This window comes from Solanum lycopersicum, chromosome 5 (genome assembly GCF_036512215.1).
Source record: "Solanum lycopersicum chromosome 5, SLM_r2.1".
Lineage (NCBI taxonomy): Eukaryota > Viridiplantae > Streptophyta > Magnoliopsida > Solanales > Solanaceae > Solanum > Solanum lycopersicum.
This window is the reverse complement of record NC_090804.1, coordinates 29,791,628-29,807,185: the sequence shown is the minus strand read 5'-3', so window position 1 is coordinate 29,807,185 and position 15,558 is coordinate 29,791,628. Positions and strand designations below refer to the sequence as shown.

At 34.8% G+C, this 15,558-nt stretch overlaps 1 protein-coding gene across 3 annotated transcripts in view; it reads left to right on the top strand.

Moving 5' to 3' along the window:
* The window catches only part of LOC138348558 (uncharacterized), a 113,567-nt gene that overhangs the window by 3,476 nt on the left and 94,533 nt on the right, over nt 1-15,558 (top strand). The window lies entirely within an intron of this gene.

The following is a 15,558-nucleotide window of genomic DNA, read 5'->3' as shown; positions in this document are numbered from 1 at the left end:
CCTCTCATTTTACAACAACGAAAATTTTGAACCTCTTCTTCTTCACAATAAAATGTTTGTGCACTTTCCTCATGTTGAGTGGCTTACCAACACCATTTCTTATGTCACAGATCCATCTATGTATTTCTACAATCATTAAGTTATGTTTATGTTATTCATAAATAAATTATAATTTAATTTATTTATTTGCAACTATGTGACGCCACCACAAATAAGTATTAACTGTCAATTTAGTTATTTTAAAAATTAGTATTCCTCTTTCATGTAAAAAATAGTGACATTTATGAAGAGTTGTGATTTTTACGAAATTTTATGACCTTTGGTTGTAGCTTTTTCAAAGAGAAGTGACTTTTCCGATACGTCACAATAAACATTTGTTTACACTACCATTTATTTATTCTATGTAAATAGCCAGATTTCTTCTCATTTTTTAAATTTTAAAACAATATAAATTCTGAACTTCTTGTTCTTCTTTTGCACAGTTAATTATTCGTGTACTTTGCTCCTGTTGAGTGGCTCAATAACATCATTATTTTTATATCATTACACTTATGAATAGAATAGTTCCATCCCGAGAGGATCTATTCCATTAATCCTTGGGTACAAGAGGAGAATAATTATCTTAAGGTGACACTGTACATTTAATGGACTCAATTTTTTCCGTCATGTTTCATTCTATTGTTACTGATCCTGATATGTATTTTATAGTCATTAATTTATGTTTATGATATAGTACATGTTTTAAACTTTGTGGCTTATGTTTCTACAAAGTTATTGTCACAAGTTTCTATAAGTACAAATTAGAAAACACACGATAATTAAGTATTCACATAAGATTTCTCTACTCAAATTATTGAAGGTACAATAAAAAAATTCATTAAAGATCTATGCTACCATCTCTTGAATAAAACAACTAAATATAAGGTATTTTAATAAGTGTACTAAATATTTATCAACAAATGTAAATTATATGTCTAAAAATAACTTAGAAACCTTTTAAAAAGCTTTCCCTCAAATTTTAGTTAACACATTACAATCTTAATAGTGTAAAATTTATTAAAAATAAATTTATAAACTAATTCGGATTATCCTAAATGCATGAATATATAAGTTCAAATAAATATTATGGATTAATATAATTGAGTTGATTGTTTGGATCTTAAAAAAATGGATTTAACTAAAGCTCACTCCACAAAGCTCATATGTCATGTCATTTAAATCTTATAGGTCGAAGGGAGTCATATTCCTATCACAGTTCCTATATTCTAAAAGTATAAATAGGAGTCCTCATAATTCAGAAAAGGAACAAAAATTTTAACAAGAATCTAGAGAAAGCGTGTGGATCAAAAACTACAAATTTCTCAACAAGCTACAAGTTTAAGAATTAAAGAATTCAAGGATTCAAGGGTTGAAGTTCAAGAACGATCAAGATCAAGACCAACGAATTCAAGATCAAGCTCGAACCTTGTATTCATTCAACTATAAGTCAAGATCAAGATAAAATTAATGTCAAGATTAAGATAAAGTTAAAGTCCAAGTTCATCAAAAATTCAAGAACAAACTGCAAAGCCCTTAATCTAAGATCAATATAAAGTTCAAGTTTAAGAAAAATTAAAGATCAAGATTAAGATCCCTTGAATTTACATTTGAAAAGGTGGATTCATAGAAATCATAAAGATTTTAACACTCTCACTTTAAATCAATAAAACGATTGTTGCATAATTTTCCATTCTTGAAAATTAATTTCTCCACGCGAATTTTATTGTTGAAAAATTCTGGCACGCCCAGTGGACAAACTCTACCTCTTATCTCAACTTTTCAAGCATCAAATAATATCAAAATGATTTCTACCAACTAGAAAGCTTGACAAAAGTGATTGAAGGCTTGAGAAGATGCACACATGAACAAATAAGATGGATGACTTCATTGAGAGAATATCGAGTCAAGCACCTTTATAGCTTCGTGAAATTCAAGACGGAGTAGAGTTTTGCACAAAGCTAATAAATACCAAAGAGATGCATATTTCCGGTGAAGCCAAGTTTGAAACATCACAGCAAAGCTAGGATTGACCTACGAGACCTCGACCTACAGTCTATAGGTCAGTCAACACCCACTGCACCAACCGTTTTCTCAACCATCGTTTGTGTCAGAAACTATGATTTTTTTGTCCATTTTTGGTAATGTCTATGTGTTGAACGACGGAGGCATCGACGCCCCATCGTCCCACCCACGCCTCGTCGCCTGCAATCGTAGGTGGCTACTGCCTTTTTTTGCAGATTGGGGTCAAATGCAAGGGTTCTCTCCAAGGACCCTTAGGGTGGTCCTTGGTGAGTCATACGCGGAAGTTTCGATCCTAAATACACTTTAACACATGTTTCACACCTTTCTACCATATTTCATCAATTTTCAACTCCTAAAACCCCGTGAAATAGGCTAAGGCACACTAATTTATATTTCACAATTTACTGGACGTCATGGATGTTCCTTGACGTCTTGACTCTAAAACTTATTAAATGATTTTTAAATATTATTTTAGGTCATAAAAAATAGTACAAGGTCTAGTTTATCATGTGAGGCTCTAGTTTAAGCGTTATACTTTCGGTGTGTCACATTCATAGATCTATGATAGTAGCTAGCGTGTCCCATTCTTGATCGCTCTATCTTTTCGGGATCTACCATTACCCATTATTTTGAAAGTACATGCCCCAAAAATTCAACTCAAGTTAACAAAAATTAACACTTAGAAAATTTAGCATACAATGTTTGATTCCCAAGAACAACCAAAATAATACGAAGATGGTCGACATGTTTTTCTTCACTTATTGAATAGAACAAAATGTCATCAATAAAGACTAATCAAATAAATCAAGAAATGGTTTGAACACACCTTTCATCAAAATCATATAAGTTGGGGGCAGATTAGTCAACCCAAATGACATCACCAAAAAATTGTATTGCCCATAACGAGTTTTAAATGCTGTATTTATCACATCCTCGTGCCTAATCTTCAACCAATAGTAATCAGATCTTAGATAAATCTTAGAGAACAAGGATGCACCTTGTAATTTGTAAAAGAATAATTCATTAGAGGGAATGGATACTTATTCCGAATGGTGACCCTACTCAATTGCCGATATTTATACACATCCTCATACTACCCTCATTTTTCTTAACAACCAAGATTGGAGCACCCCAGAGGGAAGCACTAGGGCGGATGAATCATTTATCAAAAAGTTTTTGGATTTGAGCCTTTACTTTCTCAATTCTACTGGAACCATGCAATTTGGAGTGGCAGAAATGGGACGCACACTAGGTTCTAAATCAATGCATAAATCTATATCTCTATCTGTAGGCATACTAGGCTAATCATTACGAAACACTTCTTTGAATTATGTAACCATAGGAACTGACTCAATATATGTAGACTCACATTAAACATCTCGGATATGAGCAAAATAAGTCAAAAAACCATGCCCTACCAGCTTTCTAGCTTTAATGGAGGTTCTGTTTTTAGCTTTCTTAGACTTGTACACCCCTTCCCACTCTTACTTTTCCCTTTCCCGGAGTTCTAGAGTCACATACTTAGTATTTATTACAAGTAAGCACAACATAATAGGGCGACAACCAAGTCATGCCTAAGATTATGTCAAAGTCAGTCATACCAAAAACCACCAAATGAGCTTAAGTCTAATAACCCATAAACAAAATAAGACAAGCACGATACACATGTGTGGCTGTGACAGACTCTCCAATTGTGGTAGAAACATGGATAGGGGCATCAAGTCACAAGTCATATCAAACTCTGAGGAAAATAACACAGATAGATACATAATAATAAGTAGATACTAGGTCAAATAACATATTGTCCATCCAGTTACAGAAAAAAATCCAAAAGAATAGTACATGTGATCACTCCCTCAAACTCTTCTGCCTCATTCTTGCATGAAAGTCGTAACATGATCCCTATCATCGTGTTGAGCGACTTTCCTGCCTTGCTACACTGTACCTCAGCCTCTGTTACCGTTTCTGTTACTTTCGCGACATCGCTGATTTCCTCCTTTCCCACCTTATGGACACCCTCAACAAGTATTACAATTTTCCACGGGTACCACTACTCTAGTCTACTGCTGTGCGGAATCCATCACGCATGGGTGGAGATCATCTCTTCTAATTTTCCAAGTTTCTCCCTAGTTATAGCAAGTATGATCAATAGATGGACTGCTATCCACTGAAAGTGCGACTCCGTAGCTATATTGAATCATGTTATAAGGTGGAGTTCCTCAGTAATTATCTGTATAAGTGGGCATAGTGAACTGAATTGACCGGGCTGCAAGTGTTGGCCTCCATGTTCCTCTAGTGTAAGAACCTTGTAATTTACCCGAGTAAGAACCTTGTAATTTACCCGAGTTTTCGGCCCTCTTAGCCAATTCCTTAGCCTAACCGACTCTTCTTAACCCCTTCACTTTCTTCACAAAGTTTATTACCTTTAAAGTTCTACCTACAGAGTTCATATGAACAGACAATACTTGTAACTCATCATTTAGTTCCTTAGTAAATAAACAAATCCTCTCTTCCTCAGTAGTCACCAATTGCGTAGCATATCTCGATAAAGAATGAAATGTAGGATGATAAGCAGCCACAGACATACAACTTTGCTCCACAAACATACAACCTTTCCTTCTTATGATCAACCAAAGTCCGAGACACATATATTTCTCTAAAAATAGGGCATGAAACTGAGTCCAAGTAAGTGGTGGTAAAACTGAAGATGTGCATTACATATGTTCTCCTCCACTGCTTAGCCTTAGCTTGAGGCTGAAAAGTCACAAACTCTACCCCACACTAACCGACAATCCCAATTTTATGAAGCCTCTCATAATAATCTAGGATGAAGTCATATGCATCCGCACTCTCGGAACAATGAAACACATGATGTTTCAACTTCAAGAACATAGTCAATACCTCATGCTCATTACTTGTCATAACAGGACCCAACTAAGAATGAAAGAAGGCATCCATACGAACAGTTTCACCCACCATGGGAGTACTGATAGTAATAAAGGGATTGGCGGGAGATTAAGTTGCTTGAACAGGTGGAAGCACTCCTGGACCAACCAATCCTTTCAAAAATGACATGATCTGTTGATCTAACACTGGGTCAAAGGGAAGAATACTTGTAGTCTCAACCTTCACCTCTTACACTTGTCCAACATCCTCATCATTCTCAACCTCAATATTCTCTTATATCTCTTTATAATGGAATGGGGAGCCTCATTCGGAGGAACATTTTCAACTGGTGCTCAATCTCTAGTAGGAGTTATGCTTTCTTAGCCTCTTACACCCTGTCTCAACCGTGACCTCTCACTACAAATTCCTCAACGGGAGCATTGAAGGGAGCTACAAGCCTGACGCCGTTGAATTTAGTGTTAACTATCTGCGGACAGAAAAGTGAAAGAGGTTAGATACAAATTTAAATCCCTAGATACCAATTGAAACTAAGTAATAACACGAAAGGAGACAAGAGAGAAATAGAGAGATTTCTTAATGTCCAATAGTCTCTAGAAGAAAAGTGCAGACATCTTCGTATCGTTCCCTAACACTCTAGTAGACTCATTTTGGTACATCGAGATCAACAAACCTATTACTCTTATACCAACTTTGTCATGACCTAGACCATCATTAGTGTCACTCGCACTAACCCGCTAGTGGGGAAACCATTACTACAACCTAAACTAAAAATTCTCCCAACATACTAAGGCATTTAAGTATAGAAGAAAGTTAAATGCCAAGGAAACAAATACAATTTCCATAAACTCTAAAAGTCTAACAAAATAAATGTTTAAAAAACGACTAGCACTTGAAAGTAATCTTACCAAAACATCTAAAGTTAAATCATAAGTCTAAAATAGAAGGGGTACAACCCCAAACTAACATAGAGCTAACCTAAAGGCTAGTCTAAGTCTGAAATGTAGACATAGACAGAAAAGAGAACTCATGGCAGCCCGGAAGAACTTGTTCACCCTTAAATTTGATTACGATCATAAATCTTCTAAGCGATGTAGGTAAATAGCTTCTTGAACATGCCCTGTACTCAACAACGAATGGGAAAGTGCAGCATCATTACACAACCACAATGAACTGGTAAGATCACGCGCTTATCCACTTAGTCCGATATATATAAGCCCTTACAACACAATATAACATACACACATCAAACATATTAAATATCAAAATCATTTGTGAAACATCGTACATTTTCCCAATCTCAAGATATACAATAATGTCAAGTCATTGGTCATCTCCTAGAACCTAAACCCAAACTATTAGGATACCAATACATGGTACCCAATCCAATGTTTATGCCAAAATGTGGCAATAAATCCCATGTTTATGCCGAAACGTTGGTAACCGATCCTTGTTCATGTGTCGAAATGCTACACCTGATACATTTAACAAGCCATACTCACAATCATATGTATATTCTCAAAGTCATACCACCAAGTTGTGATTCATGGAATTCAATCATTAAACTATCTCATTTACAACTAGTGTGATAAATAATCCAAAATTCGCATACATACATGTATTAACAAACGTTCATATCAAGACATGAAATCACAACAATCAGCTATCTCAAACAAAGCTTGAATCCCCTTAGTAACTTGATTCTTCCCTTTTCCGAATTCGTTCCTCTTATTCTTGGTCTACAAACTATTAGTACAACAAATGAATTAATAAGCAATAACTAATTATCCAGACTACCTACAATTCTTTCAATTCTAGATCAAACCCAGTATACCAACATTTCAATTAGGGCTTTTCCACCACAGATCTCAAATCAAAACCCTTCTCAATTGATAATTACCCATTAGATTACTTTTACGAATAAAAATAATGGATTCAATGTGTTAAAACCTTACCTTTAGCCTTATGAATGGTGAAAACTATCAAGAAAGCACCTGAGGTCATCTCTTAGCACTCAAAGTTTAAAAGTGCAGAATAAAATATTTTTGCAGTTTATTTCCGACTTATGTAGTGACTGTCCCACTATGGAGGCCCTCACCATTTTACACCATCCAAGCCTTGGCAGGAAAATCTCGCATTAGCATATTGCACGGAAACGATGAGGTAAATATATAATTTTAAAACCCTCATTTAACAATACAACTTCAACCAATTACACTCAGAAACTACCCGTTCACGTTAAGATCAATTTCGAGAGTTCTACTCGCCCGAATTCAATTACGTAAAATCGTAACGATTCCTTAATGCCTTAGATATCTATCATGTGATCAGAATCATAATTACATCACCCAACATTTACCATATTCCCCTTAACCTTACACAGTCCAATTTTCTTCAAATCTTCACTAGGTTGGAAAATTCTAAGTTACTACGAAAAGGTTTTTTGGCCCAAAATTTTTTCATGTTGACTTTTCTATATTTATGGGAACATGTAATTACACTTATTAAAGATATTCACGGTTAAAGTAATGTATTTGTTGACTCTATTAACCGCTGGAGCAGTCCGAGCCTGAACTGGAAAGATTGACTACGTGTCTAGCATTGACTTGCGCATCCAAGAAATTAATTGGGGTCTTCACTATATTTTTCCAGGATTAAATCTCAATACATTTGAAGAGTTGAATGGTCGTGCACATGACATAGAATTAAGAATGACTTTAAAAGAATATCAACAATCTCTTGTCTATGAAACTCATAAAGATGAAGATATAGAAGAAATTTAAAGTGGGGACAAGTCTGCATCTAAAGATAACTTTGAAGAGTATATATATCTAGACGTTCCATAATGCATGAGCTTTAACGGAAAGTTACGACGCTCTTTGATGCATGTGCTTAAATTGCCAGTTATGATGCTCAGTAACGCATTAGCTTATACTGCAAGTTACAATGCTTCTCATCACATGAGATAAACTGCAAGTTACAACGTTCTTAACGCATGAGATTAAACTTCAAGTTAAAACGCTCCTTAATGCATGACCTTAAACTGCAAGTTACAATGCTCCCTATCGTATGATCTTAAAGTACAAGTAATAATGCTCCTTATCACAAGAGCTTAAATTTCAAGTAATTATGTTTCTCATCACATGAGCCTAAACTGAAACTTATAATGCTCTTAGACACACGAGCGTAAACTTTATATCACAAAGCTCTTCAAATTTGAGGTAAATCATTAAGTTCTTGAAAGATCTTCAAATTTGAGTGAAATGTTCAAGTTTAAGTGCTCCTTGAAACATGGGCTTAGACTGAATGCCTCGAAGTTCTTCAAATTTGAGTTAAATCTACAATTAGAAATGCTCCTTGAAACACGAGCTTAAACTGTAAATCATAAAGCTCTTAAAATTTGAGTTAAATTTATAGTTTTAGTACTCCTATAAACATGATTTTAAGATGTATATCACAAAGTTTTTCAAATTTGAGTTAAATCTTTGAGTTGAAATATTTCTTCAAGTGTTTGCCTAAACTTTATATCATAAAGCTCTTCAAACGAGTAAAGCTTCAATAAAAAAGTACTCCTTACGGTACGACATAAATGGAATGTCATTCATGGCCGACAAGAGTATAAAATTTATACGACACACAAAATACTCTCCAGAACTACATTGTGGTTTTATCCTCTTTACAGAGGTATGTACTCCCTTAGAACTATATTTTATGTTTGGTTGCATGAGTGTAAAAAATGAAATGTTCTCACTTGATCTGTCTAGTGAAAATTAAAAAATGTGAGTAATCTTTCATTAAACTTCAGACATGCACCAAATAGTGGTGATTCAATGGGGGAAAACTCATGTGAATATGAGTTGTTTCAAAATTTGAACTGTGCAGATCTATAAATTTGCTAGTTGAAGTCATCAAACTCTTCAAGCCTACAAGTTGAAGTCTTCAACTTCTCCAAGGTCCCAAGTTGAAGTCTTATAATTCTTCAAGTTTGCAAGTTAAAGTCTACAAATTTATAAAGACTTCAAGTTGAAGTCTTCAAATTCTTCAATATACAAGTTTTAAAGTCTTCAAATTCTTCAAGCCTACAAGTTGATATCTTCAAATTCAACAAGTCTGCAAGACGAAGTCTTCAAAATTATTTATGTGTGCAACTTTAAATCTTCAAATTCTTCAAGCCTAGTCTTTGAAAGATACAATATCTCGAAAAGACATGAAGCATGTGACATTTGTAATCAATTAAAATTTATTATATATAAATTTATAAATAGATTAAGATTATCTTAAATATGAGTTTATTAGTTCAAATAAATATTATGGATTAATATAATTGAGTTAATTACTTAAATCCAAAAAATATGGATTCAGTTCAAGTCTTCTTCATAAACTCGATATGCCATGTCACTTAAATTTGATTAGCCGAAGGGAATTCTATTTCTATCACCAATCCTCTATTCTATAAATATGACTAAGTGTCCTCATAGTTCAGAAAAGGAACAATTAATTCTAACATAAAGTTAGAGAAAACTCGTTGATCAAAAGCAACAAATTTCTATACAATCTAAAAGTTTAATAGTTCAAGAATTCAAATTCAAGAACTGAAAATTCAAGGACTCAAGGGTTCAAGTTAAAGAAGACCAGGATCAAGAACGATCAAGATAAAGATCACCGGATTTAATACCAAGCTCAAAGCTCTTGTATTCAACTAGAAATCAAGATCAAGATAAAGTTCAAGATCACGATAAGTTAAAGTCAAATATTCAAGGACAATCTCCAAAACCCTTGAATCCAAGATCAACCATAAAGTTCACGTTCAAGAAAATTAGAGATCAAGCTCAAGAGGCCATATGTATTTGTAATGGAAAATTCATAGGAATCATAGAGATTGTAAAATTTGCACTTTAAATAATTAAAAGGATTGTTGCATAATTTTTCGTTCTTGATTATTATTTTCTCGATGGGAATTTTTATAGTAGATTTGATTTATTAGAGAAGAGATAAAGAGTACATTTGTTCCCACTGGGCATGTCAATTTGTTAGGAATAAATTTTTAAGTGACAAAAAATAAATTTCAATCACAATAATATAAGAAGAATCGATTTTTTTTTATAAATATTGTAGGCACATTTTTTCCTCCCTTAAATTCTACCCTTTCCATAATTCGAGGACCATTAGTGGCATATTAATCGAACTAGAACAATTATGGTTGGACCTCTATATGAATATTCCATTAATTTTATGAAATATTCGAGATCCCTTTTAATGGGAATATAGTACCCTTTGAGCTAGTGATTAGGGTTGGTTAGCCTACAATAATCCTAGTTAGGATAAAATTCATCTTGTAGAATCCCCACTAGAATTGAACATGTCTTTGAGAGTCTAACAAATTTTCAATGCCTACAACTGCAATTCTTACAAGAAGAACAAAAATACACATAATCAAATAGGGATGACACATATATCAAAAAATAATTGTCATATTTAGCAAGAAATACAAATTCTAACTCAGAATATAAACATAAAAAATCTAAATGTATATTTGTAACGGAAGGCATTTCTGTGCAAGATACTACTGCGGGAATATTCCCATCATGGCGAGGCCGCTGTGATGGTTTGTGGGACGCCATAGCGGGCTTGTTGTAACTTCCTTGGAAATAAACCCCAAAAATGCCATTATTCTGCATTTCTCCTTATTATGAGCTAGGAGATGACTTAAAGTGATTTTTTAATCTTTTCCACTACTTCTTTTTTTTTTGGGGGGGGGGGGGGGGGAGGAAGGTAAGGATTCTACTCTCCTAATAAATTTTTCGAATCTTGATCATATATTGTTAGTGAGGGTTTTGAACTAATTTTGATGGTGGAAAAAGCTCTAACTGCACCTTAGGATCATAATTTCGATCTTAAGTTATTGGGTTTGTCATAATCCGGGTAATTAGGCCTCAAGTATTGATCCCGGTATTGAATTATTTGTTTGTAAACCTAGAACGAGTTGAAAGAATCCGGAAAGGGAAAAATCAAACATCTTAGGAGGATTCAAGCTTGATTTCAAGGTAGGTGATGGTTTGATTTCATGTTTGTTAATGTATGTGAGTATTTGCTTCATTATAATGCATGTATACATGCAAATTTTCCACTTTTGATCATCAAATATGAATGAGTATAAAAATATTATTGTATGCCATGAATGAACACTTTATTGTATGACTACGAGAATGTACATTGTGATTGTTGCTTGTTGAATGAATCAGATGTTACGTTCCAGCATGCTAACTTGTATCAATTGTCATGTATCAGTGCACGTATGGGACCAAGTGTCACGTCCGACACACTAATTGGGATGGGGTGGCACATTCTGGTACACTATCAATTTGGTTGTGGGTTCCATGGGAGGACCGTTCCCTTTTCGTATATGTGTAATTACTTGACATCGAAAATGTCGAATGGTGCATAGGTCCTGAATGATAATTGATATTGTATAGGTTCGGTATTTGTGTATTTACTATGTTGTGACTGCTTGTATATCTTTCACTTACTAGGATAGCTGTGTGATCCTACTAGTACATTGTGGTTTGTATTGATACTGGACTTTCTCTTTCCTTGTTGAGTACAAGGCATCTTCAGAAGGTTATTGACATACCTCATCTAAGAGATCACTAATCAATCAAATTCAAGGGTGAGACAAATCTTCTAGTCTCCCATGAGTTCTCTATGGTTTAGTCCATTCTTTTGGACTCGGACTTTCTAGTTAGATATATGTATGTTTAATTTTGTTGCACCTATTAATTTTGACTTGTTGAACTTTAGATGTTTTGGTTCATTGACTTTCAAGTTCTAGGGTTTATTCCTCCACATTAGTTGGTATATTTTATTTGAACGTTTAAACTTCATGGGAGCTCTATTTGATACTTTCATTTAAACCTACATTCGTATCTTGAAGTGTTTAGTTATTGGTTTAGCTAATTAGTATTAATGGTTATCCCACCAAAGGTTTAGTGTTGGTACCAATCATGACAAAATGGGTCACGACAAAGTTGATATCAAAGTCCTACGTTCATTCATCTCGGTGTACCATAACGATTCTAGTAAAATATTGTGGAACGGTACAAAGACATATGTACTTTTCTTCGAGAGGCTATAAGACTTAAGGAAATCTCTCTGTTTTTCTCTTGTCTCCTTTTTTGCTATGACTTGATTCCAATTGGTTAAGAATGATGAGGACATTTTAGAAAGGGGAAGATGTGTAGGTTGAGACTAGAAGTATTCCTCCCTTAGACCCAGTGTTAGCTAAATAGATTATGTCGTTCCTTAAAAAAATTGTTGGTCCTTAAGTTCTTCCCACAATTTAAGCAACTCAAGCTCCCACCAATCCCCCTATTGCTATCATTGTCCGCAAGAAGTGCTGAAATGTATGTACTAATGCTTTCTTCTGTCCTTTGTTGGGTCTGGTTAAGGACGCTTATGAGTTCATCTTAAATTATTATGAGTGGCTGCATAATTTGGGTATTGTCCATCAGCTTTACCCCCACTCACTTGGACCTAGTTTCATGCTTCACTTTTGGAGAACTATGTGCCACAAATCTTGTGATATCATAAAAAAGATGAGTTCATGTCTTTGAATCAAGGTGATATTTTAAGGATTCTTATGAGGTTAGGTTTCATGTTTTATGTTGGTGACTACTGATGAATAGAGGATCTGTCTACTTACTAAGGGACTAAACTCTGAGTTACATGTATTGTCTGTGCACATGACTTCTGCAGAAATTTTTTAATGAGTCAGCAAATTTTGTGAAGAAAGTTGAAGGGGTGAGGCGCGATGGGAAGGATAAGGAGTTGTCTAATAAATCTAAGAGAATAAATAACTTCCAAGGTTTCCACTGCTGAGGTTCTAGGGGGACAATACATGAAGCCCGACAAAATTAGTCTGCTATGCTGGCTTCTATAACTAATTACTCGGGAACCCCACCTCAAAGTATTATAAAGGATAACCAAGGAGTCGCGTCTTTTGCTAGAGGAAGGCCATCTTTGATTGTTCTTTCAACAATTGTGGGGAGCTTGGGCACATGAGAAGAGATTTTCCCCAATCGTGCGTGTTGGATTTCGTGCAACAACAGACTATACTAGTGGTGCCCGTGGTAAATGTTAATAATGGTCGAGGACATTCGCAAGATGGGCAAGGAGGAAATCAGCGAGGCCGTGGAGGTTGGGGAAATGGTAACACATACTCAAGTACAATGCAGCCAAGCATGGAAGTTGCCTTTCATGATGACAAGGCTCAGCATTATGCCTTTTTAGGCAAGACCGTGGTGGAGGCGTCTGATGCATTCATCACATGTACTATTCTTGTCAGTGACGGATGGCTAATGTGTTATTTTATCCTGGTTCTACTTATTTTTATGTGTCTGTTTAGATTTCCTTGGGATTTCATATGATATCTTATAGGCTTAATGCCTCCATCCATGTTTCTACCCAAGTTGGAGAGTCTCTCGTCACCAATGTCTATCATGCTTTTCCAATCTTGTTTATGTGTTTTAAGACTTGGGATGATATGGTTATTTCGGATATGACTGTCTTTGATAGCATGACTTGGTTTTCCCCCTATTAATTAGTAGTGAATTGTAACAGTATGTAACTCTAGAGATCCCCATTAGGAAAAAGTTAGAGTGCGAAGGGGTGTACAAGCCTAAACTAGATAAGGTCATATCCCCCATTCGGTCTAGGAAACTTGTACGATTTTTTTTTTTTGCATATTTGGCTCATATTTGAGATGTGAAGGTTGAGTCTACCTCTAAGAGTCCATTATTCTGATGTCATAATTTAGAAAAATGTTCCTTACCAATTTTCCTTGTATGCCTCCGAATGGGTTATATATTTTTGCATTGATTAGGAACTTGTTACTCACCCCATTTTCATCCCTTTGTATTGCATGTCCTCGGTAGAGCTGAGAGTGATTAAGACTCAAACCATAGAACTTATTGATAAGAGTTTCATCTTTCCTAGTGCATCTGCCTGAGGTGCTCCTATTTTGTTTGTTATGAAAAAGGATTGTATTATGAGGATATACATAGATTACCGGCAATTGAATAGGGTGAAAATTTGAAACAAGTACTAATTGCCTCGGATGGATAATCTTGTCAACCAGTTACAAGGTACATCGGTTTTCTCTAATACTGATATAAGTTTTGGCTATCATCAGTTAAAGATTAGGCCTTAATATGTACCGAAGATGACATTTAGGACCAACTATGGGGACTACGAGTTTTTAGTTATATCGTTTGAGTTGACAAATGCTTCTGTAGTTTTCATGAGTTTGACTAATGGTGTGTTCAAACCATTTCTTGATTCGATTATCATAGTATTTATTGTTGAGATTTTAGTTCATTTGACAAGTAACAAGGTGCACGTTGACCATCTTTGTATTTTTCTACGTTTTCTTGGGAAACAAAAGTTGTGCTTGAATTGAGTATCCTTTTAGGCTCTCTAACTACTCTTGAAAATTCATCAATGACTTTGCTTCTATTGACACACATCATACAAGGTTGACCAAAAAGGAAGTACCTTTCAAATGAACCAAAAAATTTGATGAGACCTTTTAAAAGCTCAAGTTTCATTTTACCACAACACATATTCTAGCACTATGAGTAAAATGTAAGGATTTTAATGTTTATTCTAATGCTTTCCCTTTGGGTTTGGGTGTTGTGTTTAGTGAAGGATAAGAATTTTACAGATTATGCGTCGAGGTACTTTAAGGTGAATGAGAGAAAATACCCAACACATGATTTAAGTGGCAACGCTAGTGTGTGCTCTGAAGACTTGTTGGCATTAATACCTCTATTGTGTCAAGTGTAGTATTGTTTTCTTTTTAAGATCTTGCAGCATTACGTTTATGGTGTCAAGTGTAATGTTTTTACTTCTCATCACAATCTCCAACATGTTTTCACTTAAGGGATCTTTTAGACAATGAAGGATGATGGAGTTACACAATGATTATGACGTGACAATCATATTTCATCTACGTAAGGCTAATGTAGTTGCAGATGCACTAAGTTAGAAGATAGTGAGAATGGGTAGACTAGTGTAACAACCCTAAAAATGACTACGCCAAGTGATGTCAAATGTATCAAGAATGCCTAGATTAGACCGGTTTCATATGGATTGATGCGCGTAGAACCAGACTTTTGAACCTCTGCAACAGCCAAGCCAACTAACTTGGTGAGTTAGTTGAGCTAGGAAAAGTTGGGTCCAGCAATGTAGGACACCCGAATATGAAGATTTACCCGGATGAGTCTTAACAAAACTTAAAAAGGGGTAATATTAAGTTTGGAGGGTCTAGGGGTAAAATGATCTTTTCCAAGCTAAGGGTAGTATTGTAATTATCCTAATTAATTAATTAATTAATTAATATGGTTAAGGGGAAATTTGGGTAGAGGTGGCTGAAATCGACCCTTCAAGCAAAATCTTGCTCCACCCGGGTTCGAGCCTTGGTGGAAGCAATGATTTAATTAATTTATTGTAAAATCAGATTTTTAATAAAATAATAATAATAATAATAATAATAACAATAATAATAATAAATAAAAATAATGGGGAGTCCAAGTTTGA